At 41.2% G+C, this 24,629-nt stretch overlaps 1 protein-coding gene across 3 annotated transcripts in view; it reads left to right on the top strand.

Annotated features, from left to right (window-relative positions):
- Positions 1 to 24,629, top strand: part of LOC126427026 (putative nuclease HARBI1) — a 45,271-nt gene that overhangs the window by 7,248 nt on the left and 13,394 nt on the right. The window contains exon 4 of one of the 3 annotated variants that reach the window (XR_007576502.1): positions 2,549 to 2,986. The exons of the other annotated variants lie outside the window; for them this stretch is intronic. The gene's annotated coding sequence lies outside the window, so the exon portion shown is untranslated. The remainder of the gene's footprint in view (positions 1 to 2,548; positions 2,987 to 24,629) is intronic. 3 annotated transcript variants of the gene reach the window in all.

Here is a 24,629-nt window from a genome sequence, read left to right as displayed (position 1 = left end):
TCTAAAAACAATCATGTCAATTGCAATGTTGTAACTTAACCCAGTGCAGAGTGAGTCACATTTTCGCTAATGTCTCCAGACTGAAAAATCGTCAAGGACCTACAAATAAAAATGGCTACCGTCCAGTAAAGGTGCAAGATAAATAATTTTAAAAAAACTGTTTTGAACTTCTCAATTATAGGGCAATTGCACATAAAAAAATTAAAATATTTAAAAATGGTCAAGCAACCATCACTGGACCACTTTATATGGATTGACCCAATATGATAACCTGTGGTACACTTTGACTTACTTGTTGAAATTCCATTAAATATTGCTTTTGTGTTTGGTTGTATTTATAATGCTTGTTTTCTGTTTTGCAGGTATGATACAAAGAAAAATTCCTCTAATCTCATAGTAGTCAAGTTTCCTTGTATTAAAATGTCTTGGTCAGCTTGATAGTAAGCTTTTATGTCCCAGAAAGTATTAAGAGGATTTTGGCCTCGATCTAATCCTACCGAAGTTATATTTGTACATTCAGATGCAGCTGAAACTGTTGATTTTCCTTTCTGGAATCCGAACTGTCTACCATTTATGATACCATTTCTTTCAATATATGACATAAACCTGATGTATATTAGTTTTTCAAGAACTTTTGAGAGAAGGGTAGCAGACTAACAAGTCTGTAGTTGAGAGAGAAAATTTGATTTTCATTTCTTATTATTTATTTGCACAGTGACAAGATTCTAGTTATTTTCATTTTTCGGGTATGGCCCAAGCACACATCTGATTCCAGGATCCAAGACATTCTGTGTGATGGCATGAATTTACATAGTAACGGATGTAAGAGGCATCTTATTAAATGTTAACCATGGTTGTCTTGGGTAACCTTTGAAGATCAGAAACTATGGTATTTCTTTTACCAAATCTGTCATGCTGTAAGAGGGTGTGGTTTGGGTGTAATCTGACACTCTGCTTAAATTGTCGATAGAGATAGTAGTAAAAAAATTATTCCGCTCCCCCGCCCAGATATTTGGCTGCTGCTTTATGTATTTTGCGCGATTTCCAAGGTTAAGATTAGGCAGGATTTAAGAACACATGTTAAACTGTTGTTGTGAGTGAAACTATTAGTGATTATAATTTGTCATGTTATTTCTTAATATGATTTGGCTGTTTTTGTAATGTGGTAAGTTTCTTCAGGGTGAGATAAACCAGAAACCTAAATGCATAGTTCAAATGATTGTGAATGAAACAAGCAGTAATGTTATTTATAATTTGGGATTTTACAAAAATTTGACTGCTTTTCTTTTTTCCTCCTTACAATACCCTCTCTCCCCCTCCCCTCCACCCACCCCCCACCCCTCCCATGAATGTGACATCATGGAGGGTCTGCTGCAATCGATTGTTCTTACAAGGGTTGTGTTCTTGCTATGAGTGGCTCACTCTTATGGTAGATGTTTCTTTTTGTACAGTGGTTTTGTAGTAATAGCCCTGTTGAATGTGGTCGCGACTTTGCTACTCATTGGTTATTTATCAGGTTTCGGTTTTTGACGTGTTAATTTTCATTTATCATGTGATTCCAATTGTTTAAAGGTACATGTAGTAGGTTGGTGCATAAGTTCATGGTATTTTTCCATAAATTTAATAAGCACAGCACGTAACAGAGACTGTAGTCATTAATAGTATAGTATTCTCCTTCACTATGTACAACAGTCCAGCAATGCTAGGATAACTCTTCATTTCTGCAACTGTAGAAATCACATGGTTTTGTGGAGGAGAAGTCGCCAAACCGTGTTCGGAAAGCATTCTCAATCAGAAAGGAAGCTCCTTGAAGGTTGTTCGATGGAAAGCAGAAAAGGTGAAAATCTGAGGACGCAAGATCAGGTGAATAAGGAGGGTGCAGAATGATGTCCTGTATAGTTTTTTTGTCAGTCTAGCAGAAAGTGGGCTGACATTATCGTGGAGTAGCATCACGTCATGCCGTCTTTCTGGTTGTTGTTGACAATAAATGTCATCAGCAGTGATGGTTAAACCTTGCAGAAGTAATTCTTTGTGAGTTAATTGATGATGAGTTAGCAGAGATGCACATATGACAATCTGCTGATTTTTGTGATTTTGGCTTAACAGCATGTGGTACCCATACACCCAATTGTTGAATCTTCCCCATTGCATGCAAATGTCGCGTGATGCTGGAATGATCACAGCTCACAATATTTGTCAGTTCTCGAGTACACTGACCATTCATTTTGCTACGTAGGTCAACCAAAATATATTACTCAAATTTTGTGGTTTTTTTTCATGTGTCATTTCTCAGCCATACAGTTGTTGTTTGGGGGTTGTCTGGTATTCCTGTCTTCATTTTCAGAGCAGTATTGGCCCACTGTAAGCATGATTCCATTTGTGTGTTTTCTTACATTTTCTTGTAGTTCATTCTTGAGGAATTTTTGTGTGCTATTTTTCGATTGTCATTGTTTTGTGCAGGTGTGTCTTTATTGCTGCCTTCATTTGAACTGTATAGGTCCAGTGAAAAGTTCGATTCTAATTGCTTGTATTTTGCATTTTTTGTTAGGTATTCCGGAACAACCCCCTCAAGAACCAAGGACCTTGCTGTTGGTGGGGTGGTTTGCTTGTCTCAGCAATACCGATAGCCGTGCCATAGGGTCTCTGTTGACAGGCCACATGAAAGTGTGGTTCATGAAGAGGGATGACAGCCTTTACAGTAGTTGCAGGAGTAACAGTCTGGATGAGTGAAGGATCTGGCCTTGTAACATCAGCCAGAATGCCTGGTATTGTGAATGGCTGAAAGCTGGAGAAAACTACAGCCATAATTTTTTCCGAGGCATGCAACTCTATTGTATGGTTAAATGACGACGGCATCTTCTTGGGTAAAATAGTCCCCCATTTGGCACTCCGCGTGGGGCTACTCACAAGGATGTCGTCATCAGGAGAAAGAAAATTGACATTCTACGGACTGGAGTGTGGAATGTTAGATCTCTTACTCAGACAGGTAGGTTAGAAAATTTAAAAAGAGAAATGGATGAGTTGAATTTAGATGCAATAGCAATTAGTGAAGTTCAGTGGTAGGAGGAGGAACAGGACTTCTCGTCAGACGAATACAAGGTTGTAAATACAAAATCAGATAGGGTTAATGCAGGAGTAGGGCTAATAACAAATAAGAAAATAGGAATGCGTGTAAGATACTGTGAACAGCTAGTGAAAGCATTATTGTAGCCAAGATTGACACGAAGCCCACACCCACAACAATAGTACAAGTTCATAAGCTAATTAGCTCTCCAGATGATGTAGAAATTGGAGAAATGTATGAAATAAAAGAAATTCTTCAGATACTTAAGAGAGAAAAATTTATTTGTGGTGGGCAATTGAAATTTGATAGTAAAAGGAAGAGCGAGAAAAATAGTAGGGCGACTGGAGGAAAGGAATGAAAGAGGAGGCCACGTGGCAGAATACTGCAGAGAGCATAATTTAATCATCCCTAGCACTTCGGTTAAGAATCATGAAAGAAGGTTGTATATGTGGAAGGGACCTGGAAGCTTTCAGGTGGATTATGTAACGGTAAGACAGGGGTTTTGAAACCAGATTTGGATAAGTTGAAAGAAGCAGAAGTTGTCGAGAGTTTCAGAGGGAGCATTATATGGTGATGGCTTGAAGAGGGGAAAGGCATGCAGTAGAAGGTGAATGGGGTAGCTTTTAGAGATGAAATAGTGAAGGCAGCAGAGGCTCAAATCAATAGAAAACCTTGGATATCAAAGGAGAATTTGAATTTAATTGGTGAAATGAGAAAATATAAAAATAAAGCAGGTGGAAGGGAATATAATAAATAAGTTCATTGCAGCCAAATAGCCATACAGATTCAAAGTACAATGATGATGGTAAAAGAAATTAGAAATTTTACATATTGTGGTTTGCATAGTCATTGACCGTGTCCTTTTGGTACAGAGCTCTATATGGTAACCATTGCATATTTGATGACACAGTTTACACTCACACATTTCATTTGTTTCACGGTATGACGTGTTGTTGCAAATACGGTGGTGGAAACCATGGACTGCCATTCTGGTGATCACGTGTCTCATCTCGAAGTTTTCCTTTGTCCATGTTCAGTCAATCGTGGTGCCCGTACTGTAAAATTCTGGAGGTATGGCTTCCCTTTTTTCCTTCAAAGTTTTAAATTGAGTTTCCAAAGCGCTGCTGTTGGGTAGCATCAGGTGTGCCCGTAGGTCTTTAGTGAGGAAGGGTTCCCTCACCAGTAAGTATACGAGTCTGGATCGTGTTGTTTTGGGAGACTCCTGTTGCTTTCTTTATATAGGTAGCCTTCATTCTTTCTAGTGTTGTTAGGTTTTTCACTGTAAGATGTGGTCCAATAATTTCTGCGCCATATCTCAGTATTGGGAAGATTTTGGCTCTGGATAGTGCCATTGCTGTCTCTAGGCTAAGAAATCTAATGTATTGTATTTCATGGACTGCCGTTATTGCTTGCATTGCTTTCTCTGTGACATGCTTTGTGAAACATTTTGCAGTTGTTTATATTGTGACTCCTAAGACACTTGAAGTCCAGTACAATCTCCAGTTTTCTCTCCCGTATGAAGATCTCAACTGATGCAGGTGCTCCTCCTCCATTTATGCGTATTCCCATTTCTGTTTTCGCCACATTTATTTTGAACCTGTGCTCAACACGCCAATTTTTCATATCGTTTGTGGCTTCTTGTAACTTTGCATTGTCCTTTACGCCTATTGCAATATCGTCTGCACGTATGCATATGAGACTGCACTCTCCCTTTGGGGTATTTTTACAATTTCTTCCACTGCAAGGGTAAATAACAGAGGACTCAGTGGGTCTCCATGTACTACTCTGTTTAATTGGAGAATCGGTTGTGACAGGGTGATGTTGTCCGATACTCTCATTTCATTCCATCACAGTATTGCACTTATGATTTGTATCCATATGTTGTTTTCTCCTGAGTTTTCTTCTAGTTTTTTGCTCATTTATTTTCTGTTAATAAAGTCAAAGGCTTTTGTGAAATCTATGAAAACTACATAGAATTTTTCTCTGGCTTCTAGAGCTTCTTATACTCTCTTTAGCAGGAGTTCTATTGCATTCAGAGTTGACCTTCCCTTCCTGAACCCCATTTGGCTTTCAAGGTGGTGTTTGTTGATTGTATGCATTATTCTTTCTATTATTATTATTTTTGTGAACACTTTGAAAGATAAGTTTTCTAGCGCTGTACCTCTGTATTTGCTAGGGTCCTTGAGGTCTCCTTTTCCTTTGTAAAGCACTTTTACTATTGACTGTCTCCACTGTTTTGGAATGTAGGCTGTTTCTATGTACTTGTATAGTTTTGTACTTATTGGCATTAGTATTTGGGGCAGTGTCTTTTAAATATTCGCTATAAAGTCTGTCAGGGCCTGCAGCTGTTTTGTTCTTGGTGCTGTTAATGGGATCTCTGATCTCTTCTGTGGCCAATGAGATCCATTCCACAGTTGTTTGTGGCATTGTATCCTCCCTGACCACGTGGTCTAGTGGTAGCGTCTTTGATTCATAATCAAAACGTCTTCGGTCCCGGGTTCGATCCCCACCACTGCCTAAATTTTGATAAATAATCAACATTGGCGCCCGAAGACTTCCGGCATAAGAAGTCAGCCTCATTCTGCCAACGGCCTTGTCAAAGAGGGTAGAGGAGCGAATAGAGGTTCAGGGTACTCTCTTGTCCTAGGGGTGGGAAATTGCCCCTAAAGGTGGAAGAATCAGCAATGATCAACGACATGAGGATGCAGAAGGCAGTGGAAACCACTGCATTAAAGACACGTATCGTGTATCCACAGGACATGTGGCCTGTAATTGAAGAAGTGTCATGATGATCTCTCCATTGGCAAAAGATTCCCCCATTCGGATCTCCGGGAGGGGACTGCCAAGGGGGAGGTTACCATGAGAAAAAGGTTTAATAACCAACGAATGGATAACGTTCTACGTGTTGGGGCGTGGAATGTCAGAAGCTTGAACGTGGTAGGGAAACTAGAAAATCTGAAAAGGGAAATGCAAAGGCTCAATCTAGATATGGTAGGGATCAGTGAAGTGAAGTGGAAGGAAGACAAGGATTTCTGGTCAGATGAGTATCGGGTAATATCAACAACAGCAGAAAATGGTATAACAGGTGTAGGATTCGTTACGAATAGGAAGGTAGGGCGGAGAGTGTGTTACTGTGAAAAGTTAGTGACCGGGTTGTTCTAATCAGAATCGACAGCAGACCAACACTGACAACGGTAGTTCGGGTATACATGCCGACGTCGCAGGCTGAAGATGAACAGATAGAGAAAGTGTATGAGGATATTGAAAGGGTAATGCAGTATGTACAGGGGGACGAAAATCTAATAGTCATGGGCGACTGGAATGCAGTTGTAGGGGAAGGAGTAGAAGAAAAGGTTACAGAAGAATATGGGCTTGGGACAAGGAATGAAAGAGGAGAAAGACTAATTGAGTTCTGTAACAAGTTTCAGCTAGTAATAGCGAATTCCCTGTTCAAGAATCACAAGAGGAGGAGGTATACTTGGAAAAGGCCGGGAGATACGGGAAGATTTCAATTAGATTACCTCATGGTCAGACAGAGATTCTGAAATCAGATACTGGACTGTAAGGCATACCCAGGAGCAGATATAGACTCAGATCACAATATAGTAGTGATGAAGAGTAGGCTGAAGTTCCAGACATTAGTCAGGAAGAATCAATACGCAAAGAAGTGGGATACGGAAGTACTAAGGAATGATGAGATACGTTTGAAGTTCTCTAACGCTATAGATACAGCAATAAGGAATAGCGCAGTAGGCAGTACAGTTGAACAGGAATGGACATCTCTAAAATGGGCCATTACAGAAGTTGGGAAGGAAAACATAGGTACAAAGAAGGTAGCTGTGAAGAAACCATGGGTAACAGAAGAAATACTTCAGTTGATTGATGAAAGGAGGAAGTACAAACATGTTCCGGGAAAATCAGGAATACAGAAATACAAGTCGCTGAGGAATGAAATAAATAGGAAGTGCAGGGAACCTAAGACGAAATGGCTCCAGGAAAAATGTGAAGACATGGAAAAAGATATGATTGTCGGAAGGACAGACTCAGCATACAGGAAAGTCAAAACAACGGTGGTAACATTAAGAATGCAACGTGAATTCTACTGTTAAATGCAGAGGAGAGAGCAGATAGGCGGAAAGAATACATTGAAAGCCTCTATGAGGGTGAAGATTTGTCTGATGTGATAGAAGAAGAAACAGGAGTCGATTTAGAAGAGATAGGGGATCCAGTATTAGAATCGGAATTTAAAAGAGCTTTGGAGGACTTATGGCCAAATAAGGCAGAAGGGATAGATAACATTCCATCAGAATTTCTAAAATCATTGGGGGAAGTGGCAACAAAACGACTATTCACGTTGGTGTGTAGAATATATGAGTCTGGCGACATACCATCTGACTTTCGGAAAAGCATCATCCCCACAATTCCAAAGACGGCAAGAGCTGACAAGTGCGAGAATTATCGCACAATCAGCTTAACAGCTCATGCATCGAAGCTGCTTACAAGAATAATATACAGAAGAATGGAAAAGAAAATTGAGAATGCACTAGGTGACGATCAGTTTGGCTTTAGGAAAAGTAAAGGGACGAGAGAGGCAATTCTGACGTTACGGCTAATAATGGAAGCAAGGCTAAAGAAATATCAAGACACTTTCGTAGGATTTGTTGAGCTGGAAAAAGTGTTCGACAATATAAAATGGTGCAAGCTATTCGAGATTCTGAAAAAAGTAGGGGTAAGCTATAGGGAGAGATGGGTCATATACAATATGTACAAGAACCAAGGGGGAATAATAAGAGTGGACGATCAAGAACGAAGTGCTCGTATTAAGAAGGGTGTAAGACAAGGCTGTAGCCTTTCGCCCCTACTCTTCAATCTGTACATCGAGGAAGCAGTGATGGAAATAAAAGAAAGGCTCAGGAGTGGAATTAAAATACAAGGTGATAGGATATCAATGATACGATTCGTTGATGACATTGCTATCCTGAGTGAAAGTGAAGAAGAATTAAATGATCTGCTGAACGAAATGAACAGTCTAATGAGTACACAGTATGGTTTGAGAGTAAATCGGGGAAAGACAAAGGTAATGAGAAGTAGTAGAAATGAGAACAGCGAGAATCTCAACATCAGGATTGATGGTCACAAAGTCAATGAAGTTAAGTAATTCTGCTACCTAGGCAGTAAAATAACCAATGATGGACGGAGCAAGGAGGACATCAAAAGCAGACTCACTATGGCAAAAAAGGCATTTCTGGCCAAGAGAAGTCTATTAATATCAAATACTGGCCTTAATTTGAGGAAGAAATTTCTGAGGATGTACGTCTGGAGTACAGCATTGTATGGTAGTGAAACATGGACTGTGGGAAAACCGGAACAGAAGAGAATCGAAGCATTTGAGATGTGGTGCTATAGACGAATGTTGAAAATTAGGTAGACTGATAAGGTAAGGAATGAGGAGGTTCTATGCAGAATCGGAGAGGAAAGGAATATGTGGAAAACACTGATAAGGAGAAGGGACAAGATGATAGGACATCTGCTAAGACATGAGGGAATGACTTCCATGATACTAGAGGGAGCTGTAGAGGGCAAAAACTGTAGAGGAAGACAGAGATTGGAATAGGTCAAGCAAATAATTGAGGACGTAGGTTGCAAGTGCTACTCTGAGATGAAGAGGTTAGCACAGGAACGGAATTCGTGGCGGGCTGCATCAAGCCATTCAGTAGACTGATAAAAAATCGTTTCTGCCCTCTGGTCTCCCTTTTAGTCCTTCCTTGTTCAGTATGTTGTCGAAGTGCATCTCCCTTATTTTTGTATGGACATAATGTGTTTCAGCTCATTTTCTGGGGCGTGGCACAATATATGGGTCTTTTGAGGCTTCCTCCACTAGTTTCTTTCTTTCTCTTGCTTGTAATGTTCTCTTCTTTTGCTTTAGATTTTTCTAATAGATATTTAGTTTGTCGGCATAAGTCCTGAGGAGGATAGAGTTCTTTGCGCAGTGTTTTAGTTGATGTAGGCTTTCTAGTGCATCTTTTCCTAGACTGTAACACTCTGTGTCCAACCATTTTTTCGCTTTTCTTTTGTACCTGGCATTGGCGGCTTGTGTTAGTTCTATCGCTTCTGTGGCTTCCTCTAGTCACGAATTGTGTCATAGCACTTCGATTTGTTTTATATCATTGGATTTTGCTTCCATTTTCCCGAAGTCTATTGTTCTCGAAGTGCTTCTTCATCTTTTTCTTGCACTTTTCGCCGTGCTCCTTGGATGTTTATTTCCAGAGGGATATGTTTCCGAAGTGGTGTGTAGGCTGCAGTTCAGGGAAGCGGCATATTACCTCTTATGAATGCAATGTCTATTGTACCTTCGCCATTGTGGCAAATACGAGGTTTGATTGGAAAGTTTTAAGAATGGCCTTGTAATTGTATAATGGTGGTACTTACATGCTACTTTGATTCGTCTCCTTCAAAATAGTCCTGTTCTGACGGAACACACCGACTCCAATGGTGTTTCCACTTTTGGAAACATTCCTGGAAATGCTTTCCCTGAAATGTGTTAAGGATGCTCTCCGTATTTGCCTGGGTGTCTTCAATCGAGTCAAATCGGTTCCCTTTCAGTGAAAATTTTAGTTTAGGAAACAGGTAGAAGTACGCAGGGGCCAAATCAGGGGAATATGGCAGTTGTGGAAGCACAGGAATTTTGAATTTGGTGAAAAATTCAATGATGGAGAAGCACGATGAGCTGAAGCATTGTCACGGTGTAGCACCCAACTCCCGTACTTCCACAATGCAGGCCTTTTCTTCCACGCCTTTTCACCCAAATGCTCAAGGACACGTTTGTACTATTCCTGCTTAATTTTCTGTCCACCAGGGGTAAATTCATGATGCACAATACCAGCAGAACAGGGGGGGAGGGGAGGGGGGAAAGGAAACACCTACATTGTCTTCACCTTTGACGTACTTTGCTGTGCTTTTTTCAGTTGTGGTGAACCTGTAGTCTTCCACTGCGAGAACTGCACTTTGGTTGGTGGATCATATCCATATACCCATGATTTGTCACCTGTAATTACCCTATTTAACAAATCTGGGTCATTTTTAGTCCCATTAATCAGTTCTTGGCACACTTCAAGTCAGTATTGTCTCTGGTAACTTGACAACACTTTTGGAAATAATTTTGCGGACACTCAATGCATATTCAGGTCTTCAGTTAAAATTGACTGAACTGCATAGAAACTTAAATTAAGTTCATGAGCCATCTCCCTAATTGTAAGTCTATGATCAGAGCGCACTAAGTCGCAAACTTTCACAACACTTTCATTCATTTTTGAGGTGGAAGGACAGCCGGACTGTGGCTCATGTTCAAATGATTCACGGCCATTTTTACATGTGTTGAACCAGACAAAAACATTTGACTGGCTCATACAGTTACCTCCAAAAGCTGTTTTTAAGTCTCAGAAGCTGATTTCCCAGTTTTAGAACAAAATTTCACAAAAATTCATTGCTCTGTTTATACATCTATTTTCACGCAGACAGAATCCGGCAACAATCCCTAACAGACCCGCATTCAGCTAGCTGCCACAATGAACTGAATAAAGGAAACACAGTTTCCTGTCAGAGGACGTTCAAGGACAAGGCAATGACTTACTCCCCACCCTCCGTGTACGTGCCCGCCAAACCAGTAAGCAGTAGCGGATCCATTCATAAAACTTTCCAATTACACCTCATATAAATAGCTGTGTTGGGATTGTTTATTAGGATAAAGCCTTCTTCCTGCGACTTTTCTACTATTACTTTTGCTTTGTAGTTTTTTATATCCATTCTGCAGTTTAAGTCTCCAGCAATAATTAGTGGTTTATAATGTTTACTGTGAGTGATCAGCTGGCCTATTTCATGTATTATGTCAATGGCTGTTTTGTTCGGTTGGAAGTATCCTGATATTATTGTAATGTGTTTCATTTTTGTCAGAGGTTTATGTTCCTGTTGGATAGTTTCAGTTATTGATGTTAATTCCGGTTTTATGAGGACTGTTTTTCCTCCACAGAGTCTTCCTCTGTCGCCTTGTTTTGCATGGAGATGAGTGCAGTATAATTCTGGGTTTTGCCAGGTGTTCGGTTAAAAATGTTTCTGTTAGGACTGCTGTGTCATACCCCTGTATAAAGTGTCTTGGAGCTGTGTTCATTGCTCTTTTTAGACCTTCTATTTTCCACAGGAGGATCTTTAAGGTTCCTTCTGCTCCTGCTTCTTTGCATATTTTTTTTGGGTGGCTTTCTGCTGTCTTATAGAAGTGGCACCCCTCCATTTTCTCAAAAAAAAAAAAAAAAATAAAATTAAAACAGGGAAAATGAAAGTGTCTGACAGTGATTCCTGTTGGCCAGAATATCTCACGAAATAAGTGTCAAACGAAAAAACTACAAAGAACAAAACTTGTCTAGCTTGAAGGGGGAAACCAGATGGCGCTATGGTTGGCCCACTAGATGGCGCTGTCATAGGTCAAACGGATATCAACTGCGTTTTTTAAATAGGAGCGCCCATTTTTATTACATATTCATGTAGTACGTAAATAAACATGAATGTTTTAGTTGGACCACTTTTTTCACTTTGTGATAGATGGCGCTGTAATAGTCACAAACATATGGCTCACAATTTTAGACCGAGCGAAGTGGCGCAGTGGTCAGCACACTGGACTCGCATTCGGGAGGACGATGGTTCAATCATGTGTCCGGCCGTCCATTTAGGTTTTTCGTGATTTCCCTAAATCGCTTCAGACAAATGCTGGGATGGTTCCTTTGAAAGGGCACGGCTGACTTCCTTCCCCATCTTTCCCTAATCCGATGAGACCGATGACCTCGCTGTTTGGTCTCTTCCCCCAAATCAACCCAACCCCCCTCACAATTTTAGATGAACAGTTGGTAACAGGTAGGTTTTTTAAATTAAAATACAGAACGTAGGTACGTTTGAACATTTTATTTCGGTTGTTTCAATGTGATACATGTGCCTTTGTGAACTTATCATTTCTGAGAATGCATATGTAACGATATTCCTCTCAACAGCGAGTAGTTTGCCTTCTGTAATGTTCACACATGCATTGTCAATGCACTGATGCATGTTGTCAGGCGTTGTCGGTAGATCACGATAGCAAATATCCTTCAGCTTTCCCCACAAAAAGAAATCCTGGGACTTCAGATACAGTGAACGTGCAGGCCAAGGTACGGTGCTTCGACAACCAATCCACCTGTCATAAAATATGCTATTCAATACTGCTTCAACCGCACGCGAGCTATGTGCCGGACAGCCATCATGTTGGAAGTACATCGCCAGTCTGTCGTGCAGTGAAACATCTTGTAGTAACATCGGTAGAACATTACGTAGGAAATCGGCATACATTGCACCATTTAGACTGCCATCGATAAAATGGGGCCCCATAATGCCGCACCATACATTAACCTGCCGATGTTCCACTTGTCGCAGCCATCGTGGATTTTCCGTTGCCCAATGGTGCATATTATGCCGGTTTACATTACCGTTGTTGGTGAATGACGCTTTGTCGCTAAATAGAACGCGTGCAAAAAATCTGTCATCGTCCCGTAATTTTTCTTGTGCCCAGTGGCAGAACTGTACATGACGTTCAAAGTCGTCGCCATGCAATTCCTGGTGCATAGCAATATGGTATGGGTGCAATCGATGTTGATGTAGCATTCTCAACACCGATGTTTTTGAGATTCCCGATTCTCGCACAATTTGTCTGCTACCGTTGTGCGTATCAGCCGCCACAGCAGCTAAAACACCTACTTGGGCATCATCATTTGTTTCAGGTCGTGGTTGACGTTTCACACGTGGCTGAACACTTTCCTGTTTCCTTAAATAACGTAACTATCCGGCGAACGGCCCGGACACTTGGATGATGTCGTCCAGGATACCGAGCAGCATACATATCACACGCCCGTTGGGCATTTTGATCACAATAGCCATACATCAACACGATATCGACCTTTTCCGCAATTGGTAAACAGTCCATTTTAACACGGGTAATGCATCGCAAAGCAAATACCGTCTGCACTGGCGTAATGTTACGTGATACCACGTACTTACACGTTTGTGACTATCACAGCGCCTTCTATCACAAAGCGAAAAAAGTGGTCCAATTAAAACATTCATATTTTTTTACGTGCTACACGAATATGTAATAAAAAATGGATGTTCCTATTTAAAAGAAAACGCAGTTGATATCCGTTTGACCTATGGCAGTGCCATCTAGTGGGCCAACCATTGTGCCATCTGGTTCCTCCTTCAAGCTAGACAAGTTTTGTTCTTTGTAGTTTTTTCGTTTGATACTTATTTTGTGATATATATATATATATATATATATATATATATATATATATATTAAAAAAAAAAAACAAAGATGAGGTGACTTACCGAACAAAAGCGCTGGCAGGTCGATAGACACACAAACAAACACAAACACACACACAAAATTCAAGCTTTCGCAACAAACTGTTGCCTCATCAGGAAAGAGGGAAGGAGAGGGGAAGACGAAAGGAAGTGGGTTTTAAGGGAGAGGGTAAGGAGTCATTCCAATCCCGGGAGCGGAAAGACTTACCTTAGGGGGAAAAAAGGACAGGTATACACTCGCACACACGCACATATCCATCCACACATACAGACACAAGCAGACATATAATATATATATATATATATATATATATATATATATATATATATATATATATCTGCCAGGTACTATTATATATATATCTTTGATATACTAATATACTGTTCGCGTGTTAGGCAGCTGGGTCCCCGCGTGCTGCTCTAGATTTACAAGTGTCGCAGGGCGCTCATGATACTTATCAGTCTGAAAGCTAGCAAGTTTTCTTTCTTGTTGTGCGCCTATCGACAACTCGATGCGTCAGCTTTTCGATGAGTGGTCTCCTTTAATCCTAAAGGATTTACTCACTAGGGGAAAGCTAGATACCGACTACAGAAAAATCACTCCTTTGGAGAAAAGAGAAGCAGTTGTATGAATATCAAAAGCTCAGATGGAAAACCAGTCATAAACAAAGAAGGGAAAGGTGGAAGAAATATACATATGGAGGGTCTGTACAGATGTCCTTGAAGGCAATATTATAGAAGTGGAAGGGGACGTAGATGAAGATGAGATGGGAGATATGATACTGAGAGAAAAATTTGACAGAGCACTGTAAGCTCTAAGTCAAAACGAGGCCCCGAGAATAGACGACGTTTTATCAGAACTACTTATAGCTTTGGGAGAGCCAGTCATGACAAAACTCTTCCATATGGTGTGCGAGATGAATGAGACAGTTGAAATACCCTTAGGTTTCAAGGAGAACATAAGAATTCCAATTCCAAAGAACGCAATTGCTGACAAGTATGAACATTACTGAACTATCAGTTTAACAAGTCACAGTTGCAAAGTGTTGCACAGATTCTTTACAGAAGAATGAAAAAACTGGTAAAAGACGAGCTTGGAGGAGATTGGTCCAGATTTTGGAGAAATGTAGGCACAGGTGAGGCAGTTTGGACCCTACGACTTACCTTAGAGCATAGGTTAAGGAAAGGCAAACCTACATTTACAGCATTTGTAGACTTGAAACTCTGAAGGTAGCAGGAGTAAAATACAGGGACCGGACAGCTGTTGACAACTTGTACAGAAATCAGATGGCAGTTATATGAGTCAAGGGCCATGTAAGGGAAGCAGTGGTTGAGAGGGAGTGATACAGGTTTGTAGCCTATCATTGATGTTTTCAGTCTGTGCATTGAGGAAGCAGCAAAGAATACCAAAGAAAAAATTGCCAGCGACATTGTTATCCCATCAGTGGCAGCAAAAGACTTGAAGAGCAATTGAAAAGAGCATGTTACAAGAACATCAACAGAAGGAATACAAGGACAACTGAATGTAGTTGAATTAAATAAGGCGATGCTGAGGAAATTAGATTAGGAAAAGACACACTTAAAGTAGTAGATGAGTATTGCTGGACTGTGAAATCACTGATGATGGTCGAAGTAGAGAGGATATAAAATGTAGACTGGCAGTGGGAAGAAACGCATTTCTGGAGAAGAGAAATGTACTGAATAGAGTTGTGAAGCAAAGAAATTTGTTGGACACCTGACTGGAAGAAGAGATCGATTGGTAGGACACATTCTGAGACTTCAAGGTACATCTACATCTACACCTGACAGTGTGTGGCAGAGGGTACCTTGAGTACCTCTATCGGTTCTCCCTTCTATTCCTGTCTCGTATTGTTCATGGAAAGAAAGATTTTCGGAATGCCTCTGTGTGGGCTCTAATCTCTCTCATTTTAGGCGGGAGCAATATACTGCTTGACTCCTTGGTGAAGGTATGTTCTCGAAACTTCAAAAAAAGCACGTACTGAGCTACTGAGCATCTCTCTCGCAGAGTCTTACACTGGAGTTTATGTATCATCTCTGTGACGCTTTCGTGATTACTAAATGATCCTCTAATGAAGCGCACTGCTCTCCGTTGGATCTTCTCTATCTCTTCTATCAACCCTATCTGGTACGGATCCCACACCGGTGAGCAGTTTTCAAGCAGTGGACGAACAAGTGTACTGTAACCTACTTCCTTTGTTTTCGGACTGCATTTCCTTAGGTTTCTTCCAATGAATTTGTCTGCCATCTCCTTTAGCTACGATTAATTTTATATGGTCATTCCATTTTAAATCACTCCTAATGCCTACTTCCACATAATTTATGGAATTAAGTGCTTCCAGTTGCTGACCTGCTATATTGTAGCTAAATGATTAAGAATCTTTCTTTCTATGTATTTGCAGCACATTACACTTGTCCACATTGAGATTCAATTGCCATTCCTTGCACCATGCGTCATTTTGTTGCAGATCCTCCTGCATTTCAGTACAATTTTCCATTGTTACAACCTCTCGGTATGCTACAGCATCATCTGCAAAAAGCCTCAGTGAACTTCCGATGTTATACACAAGGCCATTTATATATATTGTGAATAGCAATGGTCCTACGACACTCCCCTGTGGCACACTTGAAATCACTCTTACTTCGGAAGACTTCTCTCCATTGAGATTGACATGCAGCATTCTGTTATCTAGGAACTCTTCAATCCAATCACACAATTGGTCTGATAGTCCATATGCTCCTACTTTGCTCATCAAATGACTGTGGCGAACTGTATCGAACACCATATGGAAGTCAATAAACACGGCATCTACCTGGGAACTCGTGTCTATGGCCCTCTGAGTCTTGTGGACGAACAGCGCGAGCTGAGTTTCACACAATTGTCTTTTTCTAAACCCGTGCTGATTGCAACAGAGTAAACTTCTAGTCTCCAGAAAAGTCATTATACTCGAACATAATACGTGTTCCAAAAGTCTACAACTGATTGACGTTAGAGATATAGGTCGACATCCCTTTTTGAAAATGGGGGTGACCTGAGCCCTTTTCCAATCCTTTGGAACGCTACGCCCTTCTAGAGACCTACGGTACACCGCTGCAAGAAGGGGGGCAAGTTCCTTCGCATACTCTGTGTAAAATCGAACTGGTATCCCATCGGGTCCAGCGGCCTTTCCTCTTTTGAGTGATTTTAATGGTTTTTCTATCCCTCTGTCGTCTATTTCGATATCTACCATTTTGTCATTTGTGCAACAATCTAGAGAAGGAACTACAGTGCAGTCTTCCTCTGTGAAACAGCTTTGGAAAAAGACATTTAGTATTTTGGCCTTTAGTCTGTCATCCTCTGTTTAAGTACCATTTTGGTCACAGTGTGTTTGGACATTTTGATTTGATCCACCTACTGCTTTGATATAAGACCAAAATTTCTTAGGATTTTCTGCCAAGTCAGTAGATAGAAGTTTACTTTCGAATTCGTTGAACACCTCTCGCATAGCCCTCCTCAGACTACATTTCGCTTTGTGTAATTTTTGTTTGTATGCAAGGCTTTGGCTATGTTTGTTTGCTGTGAACTTCCCTTTGTTCCGTAGCAGTTTTCTAACTCTGTTGTTGTACCACGGTGGCTCTTTTCCATCTCTTACGATCTTGCTTGGCACATACTCATTTAATGCATATTGTGCGATGGTTTTGAACTTTGTCCACTCATCCACAGCACTATCTGCACTTGAGATAAAACTTTTGTCTCGAGCCATCAAGTACACTGAAATCTGCTTTTTGTCACTTTTGCTAAACAGAAAAATTTTCCTACCTTTTTTAATATTTCTATTTGCGGCTGAAACAATCGATGCAGTAAACTCTTTATGATCCCTGGTTCCCTGTTCTGCATTAACTGTTTCAAATAGTTCGGGTCTGTTTGTCACCAGAAGGTCTGATATGTTATTGCCATGAGTCGGTTCTCTGTTTAACTGCTCAAGGTAGTTTTCAGATAATGCACTTAAAAAAATTACGTTGGAATCTTTGTCCCTGCCACTTGTTATAAACGTTGCTCCCAGTCTATATCTGGTAAATTAAAATCTCCACCCAAAACTATAACATGACCGGGAAATCTACTCGAAATATTTTCCAAATTTACCTTCTGGTGTTCTGCCACAATAGCTGCTGAGCGAGTGGGCCTATAGAGACAGCCAATTACCATGTCTGAGCCTGCTTTAACCGTGACCTTTACCCACATTATTTCACATTTCGGATCTCCATCAATTTCCTTCGATAATATTGCACTTTTTATTGCTTTAAACATGCCTCTTCCTTCACTGTCCAGCCTGTCTCTGAGGTATACATTCCAATGTGAGTTTAGAATTTCATTGCTGTTTACATCTGATTTCAGACAACTTTCCGTCCCTTGTTCTATGTAGGCATTGTGACCGTTTATTAATGAGAGCAGTTCTGGGGCCTTTCTGTATACGCTCCTGCAGCTTACTATTACCACATTAATATTGTCATTATTCCCTGTTGTGTTTTGCCTACTACTACCTTGTCGTGTCTCAGGAGGCGTCTTGTCGGGTCTATGGAGGGAATTCTCTAACCTAAAAAACCCACATGTGCACTCCACACGTACTCCGCCACCCTTGTAGCCGCTTCTTGCGTGTAGTGCATTTCTGATCTATTCAGGGGGGACCCTACATTTCTCCACCTGATAGCAGAGGTCGAGAAATTTGCACCCCTAGATCTCCGCAGAATTGTGTGAGCCTCTGGTTTAAGCCTTCCACTCGGCGCCAAACCAGAGGAGCGCGATCGGTTTTGGGAACGACACTACAAATAGTTAGCTCAGATTCCACCCTGTGAGCGAGGCTTTCTGCCTGTACGAACTGAGGATGACCTCTGAACCCAGACGGCAGGGGTCATTGGTGCCGACACGAGCAACAATTTGCAGTCGGGTGCACCCAGTGCTCTCTATCGCCGCCGGCAGGGCCTCCTCCACATCTCGGATTAGACCCCCCTGCAAGCAGACAGAGTGAACACTTGCCTTCTTCCCCGACCTTTCCGCTATTTCCCTAAGGGGCTCCATCACCCGCCTAACGTTGGAGCTCCCAATAACTAATAAACCCCTCCCCCCGTGTGCCTGCTCGGACCTTGCTGAAGGAGCGGCCACATGTCCACTCACAGGCAGAGCGGGCGATGCCACACGGCCAGCCTCCACATTGACCCTCCGCCTCGTGCGCCACGAACGCCGCTGAACCTGCCACTCCCCTTGGGGAGAGTTGGCCCAACCGCGCCCGGTACCCGTGAAGATATCTCGACAACTGGGACAGTGGGTGAAGCATGTAACACCTGGGGTGTACCATGTGACGCACCAGACTCCCCACTGCCACTACACTCCGAGGCAGCAGCCTGAAGACGGCTGACTGCCGCCATCAGCACGTTCGGTTGTTCGCGAACAGTGGCCAGCTCCTCCTGCGTCCGTACACAGCAGTCGCACATCCTATCCATCCTAGGAAATCAACAATTTACTGTAGAGATTTAAGTAATCAACTTTTAACTAGACTGCTAATTCACTAAAGGCAGCTGATAGCTGACGAAACTGTGGTTACTAGACACTTCTTGTTGGAAACAATGAAAATAAGCACTAACTGTCTCTGGACTGTATTCAAAACAAACACGAAATCTATGAAACACTATTAGTAGTACTCGAAAATTAAAGCTTCCAAAGAACAAAAACATACGGAAAAAGAAGTGACAAGTAAGAAAAACACAGTTAATACTTAAATTTACGAAGCTTGCTGCACAGGAGATGTGAAGCAGACTGCAGTTACGATGAGACTGGCACTATCATTAATTTAGTACTGGAGGGAAGTGCTGGTGGGGGTAAAAATCATAGATGGAGATCAAGAGATAAATACAGTAAGCAGATTCAGAAGGATGTAGGTTGCAGTAGTTATTCGGAGATTATGAGGCTCGTACCTACAGAAGCATGGAGAATTGCATTAAACCATTCGTCAGACTGAAGACCACAACAACAATATTCTGGAAGGATTTCTGACTGTCAGTTTTTCAGTGATTTTGTTGTATTGTAGGGGGATCTGGTTCCACAGTCTTTGTTTGGCCTACGTGGGTCAATGGAATTATTCAATTCCAATTTTGTATTTTTGTGATATTTTAATTTGGTTTATTTTAGAGCAATTAATGTGCGTGATTTTTTAGGTCTTTTGGTTCCTCTAGAACGGTCTTAGCTTTATTAGCTTTTTTTCCCCTTTTTTTGTACATTGTATTCATCCACAGTTGTCGCATTAATTTCATTTTATTACTTGACTGAAATATTTCACATTTTTTTTATGTTTATTTTCGACTTCTAACAACCCTACCACAACAAAGGTCAAAATTTTAATAACGATTGTGGTGTTGCTCATGCTGCTAAATACTGCATTTTCGGGCAATAACAGTCATATTATGTGGCAGGTGTCATTAGAGCACAGTTAATAAAGTCATTTCATGTAATAATCAAAAAACTAGGCACTCATCTTTTTGTGTTTCCCACGCTGATCTCGTTGTAAAATCATGGCTCCATCGTTCAAAATCTAGGTGGTTATGATTCCGAGCTCGGATGCAAAGAGGCCTAGGTATTATCCTGCTATATTCAAGGGTTATGTAGTTGCGCTTCACAAACCATCCTTGAAGATTACACTTTTGCTGGACAATGGTGATGTAAAAAAATAATCAGCACTCCGAAATTAAGTTACACTTCCTTTTAATTGCTTTTATTGCAATATCACATAAACACAAAACATCACTTCACAATACAAAAAATACTTGAAAACATCTCTCTCACAGTTTATAAGCCAACTATAATATGCGTCTTTCCAACATGACGTCCAAGACTTGACCTTTTTCGAGGTCCGACTCTCTAACAACTTAACTAACTAACTAACTAACTAATAATCACTTACGCACCCAAAAATCAGAGCTACAAGTACGTCAAAGATCATAGTAGCAAAAGAAAGAATACACATAAGAATAATATTATTGCAATATAAACATATCAATGTATCACAAATGAAATCAAATCTGAATGTTGTCTCAGAAATATGTTAAGTAGTTAACAGAAACACAGTAGAATATTACTGGTATCGAGAGGTTCAGACGAGGTGCCGTAATGGTTACGTAATTCAAGTACCATTACAAACCGTAATGATCTATCTTGTGGCCTGTTATTAAGTGTTACCTACGGTTGTCTTAGTAACCAGGTTTGCCACAAGTTCTGGAAATCAGGGAATATCAGAGAATTTCAAATGTGTCAGGGTAATTTGAAAAAACACTGGAAAAATCTTGTTTTTGTCTCAGTAGATGAAATGGTTTGTTTACTGAGGTGCCACGCATCGTCGCTGGCAGGGGGCAGCTGAGTACGCGCGCCGCTTCCGTACTCCCTCATTATTACTGCCCCTCCACTTCCTATCACTTCCCTCAGCTTGCAGGGCTGCCACCACATCTTGTCACTAGTCGAGCAGCTGCCGACGAGAGGCAGTGAGGCATGACAAGTGGTTTGTTTGGATTTGATTCTCGGATATTTTCAATGCAGTGGCTGGAGACGACGGTCACGGGGCCACAGGTTGTCTGAGTGATCGTATGAATGTGTGTGCTCTCAGTTTCTGACAAAGGCTAGGGCCGAAAATGTAGCTGTGAGAGTGTGATTGTCTTTTCTACGTGCCTGTTCGTGGCCCAGCGATCATCTTTATGGTGCTACCTATCCACATTAGTATCGATTCTGAGAGTATTTGCGCAAGCTATCTGTTGCACGGATTGATCACCACGGTGTCATTTCATCGACATGCTGTCTGTAACACACGAATAGCTGACCAGACGAGTGGAATCCTGTGATGGGTCAAAACAGCTGGCCATTTTTGCAGATATCTGTAAAGGATCGGGCCTGGCGACCTGAAGCCCGTCATTTCCCGCTAATGTGCAGGCCCTGCCCGCCGGATCTAGTCTCACTTGTCTGTTCACAGGCTGGATCTGTTTGTGTGTGGCATAATGTGGCGAATTTTCGTGTTTTATCCGTGGACCCGGGACCGAGGTGCTCCTCGGCAGGCCAGAATCCACGGGCGATGGATTTCAGGAATGTTGACTCTCTCACTGCAAGTACATTGTACAGTGCAGTGTTTCACAGACATTTTATTTATTGCATTACATTTTGGCACTCCAAAAGTAATTTATATATTAGAAAGTATGGACGATAAGAAGAAGAAAATTGTGGCAGTCACTGGCAGTTTGTATGCCATGTACTCATATACAGGGTGTCCCAACTATCTTGTCCACCCAAAATATCTCTGGAACAATAACAGCTATTGGAAAACGACTTTCATCGGTATCAATGTAGGGCTGGGGCCCATGAATGCACATATTTGGAAACATTCTAAAACGAAAGCATATGTGTTTTTTAACACAAACTTGTTTTTTTTTTTAATGGACCTCCTATATTTTTTCTTCAGCAATCCATAGGATGACAAAGCACATACACAATGGTGTTGGTTGCATTGCAATATTCCCATTACATCCCGAGATATTAAGACGCGAAGTTGACGCTTGAAGCACCCGACATGCGCTGCTAGCGCACGTCCTGAGGCTCAGGCGTGAACCCCATGCTGCCCGTAATCGCGCAGCAGACCATATTATTCGGTTCGGACCTCTTGATAAGTATGGAAGTGTGATTACGCATGTCAATCACATCGCGATTGTTTCATACATGACACATTTTGTGCCCCATCCTCTTTGATTCTACTGAAGTTACCACAAGGTGTCCTGTATACAGATGTTGAAACACAGTTAAATCTTGTGGCTCAATTTTCACACCACTGCATTCAGAGTGCATTCCTAGAGTATAACAGTCCATGGGAATTGCAGTTATTGGACATTTTATCTCATCCCTTACAAATATCAACTGCCTCCATTTTTTTCAACTGTTTTCTGCAAAAGTGTGATATTTATTTGTACTTATCAGTAGTAATACACTTAATTTCATATCTCCGAGCCAATGCTCTGTTATTCAGAGAACAGTAGGTCTTAATCCTGTTCTCATGTTTCCTATGGCTACCTGCAAGTACAAAAGTTCATTTTTTATGGACTGTCTGTTTTCATATATTAGTACAAGTGCATCTGATGAAGCTTTTATCCCCCCTTGTACTTATTTTACTGATTGTTTCCTATAACCCTTTAGTAAAAAAATCATGGAAGGGGGATGGAACTGTCATTTCTCTCGTCCCAAGTAGACAAACTTTTGATGAGGTTTCCAATGCCGACTGCTTCACTTTTTGCACACCATGAACTTGTACTGCAAGTTATCAGGGTGTGAAGATATTTTCTGCAGTCTTGGTAATATTTTTGTTATCTAGGCGTTTGCTTGTGTCAACCTAAGTCACAAGATTAGCGGATGATGTAGTAGTCTACATCTACATTTATACTCCGCAAGCCACCCAACGGTGTGTGGCGGAGGGCACTTTACATGCCACTGTCATTACCTCCCATTTCTGTTCCAGTCGCGTATGGTTCGCGGGAAGAACAACTGTCTGAAAGCCTCCGTGTGCGCTTGAATCTCTCTAATTTTGCATTCGTGATCTCCTCGGGAGGTATAAGTAGGGGGAAGCAATATATTCGATACCTCATCCAGAAACGCACCCTCTCGAAACCTGGCGAGCAAGCTACACCGCGATGCAGAGCGCCTCTCTTGCAGAGTCTGCCACTTGAGTTTGCTAAACATCTCCGTAACGCTATCACGGTTACCAAATAACCCTGTGACGAAATTAGTATAGGTCGAACAAATGTTTTGTAAGCCACCTCCTTTGTTGATGGACTACATTTTTTAAGGACTCTCCCAATGAATCTCAACCTGGTACCCGCCTTACCAACAATTAATTTTATATGATCATTCCACTTCAAATCGTTCCGTACGCATACTCCCAGATATTTTACAGAAGTAACTGCTACCAGTGTTTGTTCCGTTATCATATAATCATACAATATAGGATCCTTCTTTCAGCTATCAGCCATTTGCTCAGTTTGTTTATATGTGGTGTATTCAGTATGAAATCTGCAATCAATACTGTTTATGTCCGTAATTTCAGTGTTTCTGAAATGATAGCAAATGCTAGGTGAAATATTACTTGCAACTGTTACTTCCTTGTTCACACTGGACCGTGCTCGGAAATCGTACCTGTATGGCATAGCTGGGCAGTGTTAATCAAAGAGTTAACTCTGCTAATGATTAATCCATTACTAAAAATCTCGGATTCATTAAATGTTAAAGCATTACTTCACAGGCGATTTATTGAAAGTTTAAATTAATCGTTAACTCGTAATTATATACTTTGTTGTGGGTGTAGTAAAATGAGCAATCAATGTTAAATCACAGGAGAATCAGATAGTATTTGATATAAGATGCGTATGTTAAAGTTTTCATCCATGGGGAGCTCAGTCTAGGAGGCAAAAATTAGTGTCTTTGCCCACAGAAAAAAATCGTTAGACTGAAGCACTAGCGGGTGCAGAGGTATTATATCTAATAAATAAATTTACTAAAACCTGTTCCCCAAGAAATATCGCACTGTTGTGCGAGTGTCTTGATCTTATGTCCAGATACATTTTGACTAAAAAAGATGTCTTACCACTAGATTAGATTGAGTGACAGATTTAAAGATGCTGTGACTTACCAAACGGGAAAGCGCTGGTAGATAGACACAATAAAAAACACACAAACATGCCCACAAATATCAAGCTTTCGCAACCCATGGTTGCTTCATCAGGAAAGAGGGAAAGATGAAAGGATGTGGGTTTTAAGGGAGAAGGTAAGGAGTCATTCCAATCCGGGGAGCGGAAAGACTTACCTTAGGGGGTTGGCAGGCCTGGGAAACCAAGAAATCTTCCTCTAAGCGACCCATAGATAGGTTGGTGTACGAGGGGGCCATCCTTGTGCCCATGGCTGTTCCCTTTAATTGTTGGTATGTCTGACCTTCAAAAGTGAAGAAGTTGTGAGTTAGGATGAAGCTGGCTAAGGTAATGAGGACAGAGGTTTTAGGTAGGGTGGCAGGAGATCGGCGTGAAAGGAAGTGCTCCATCACAGCAAGGCCCTGGACGTGCGGGATATTTGTGTATAGGGAAGTGGCATCAATGGTTACAAGGATGGTTTACGGGGGTACCA

This window comes from Schistocerca serialis, chromosome 11 (assembly GCF_023864345.2).
Source record: "Schistocerca serialis cubense isolate TAMUIC-IGC-003099 chromosome 11, iqSchSeri2.2, whole genome shotgun sequence".
Lineage (NCBI taxonomy): Eukaryota > Metazoa > Arthropoda > Insecta > Orthoptera > Acrididae > Schistocerca > Schistocerca serialis.
This window is presented reverse-complemented; position numbering and strand designations above follow the sequence as displayed.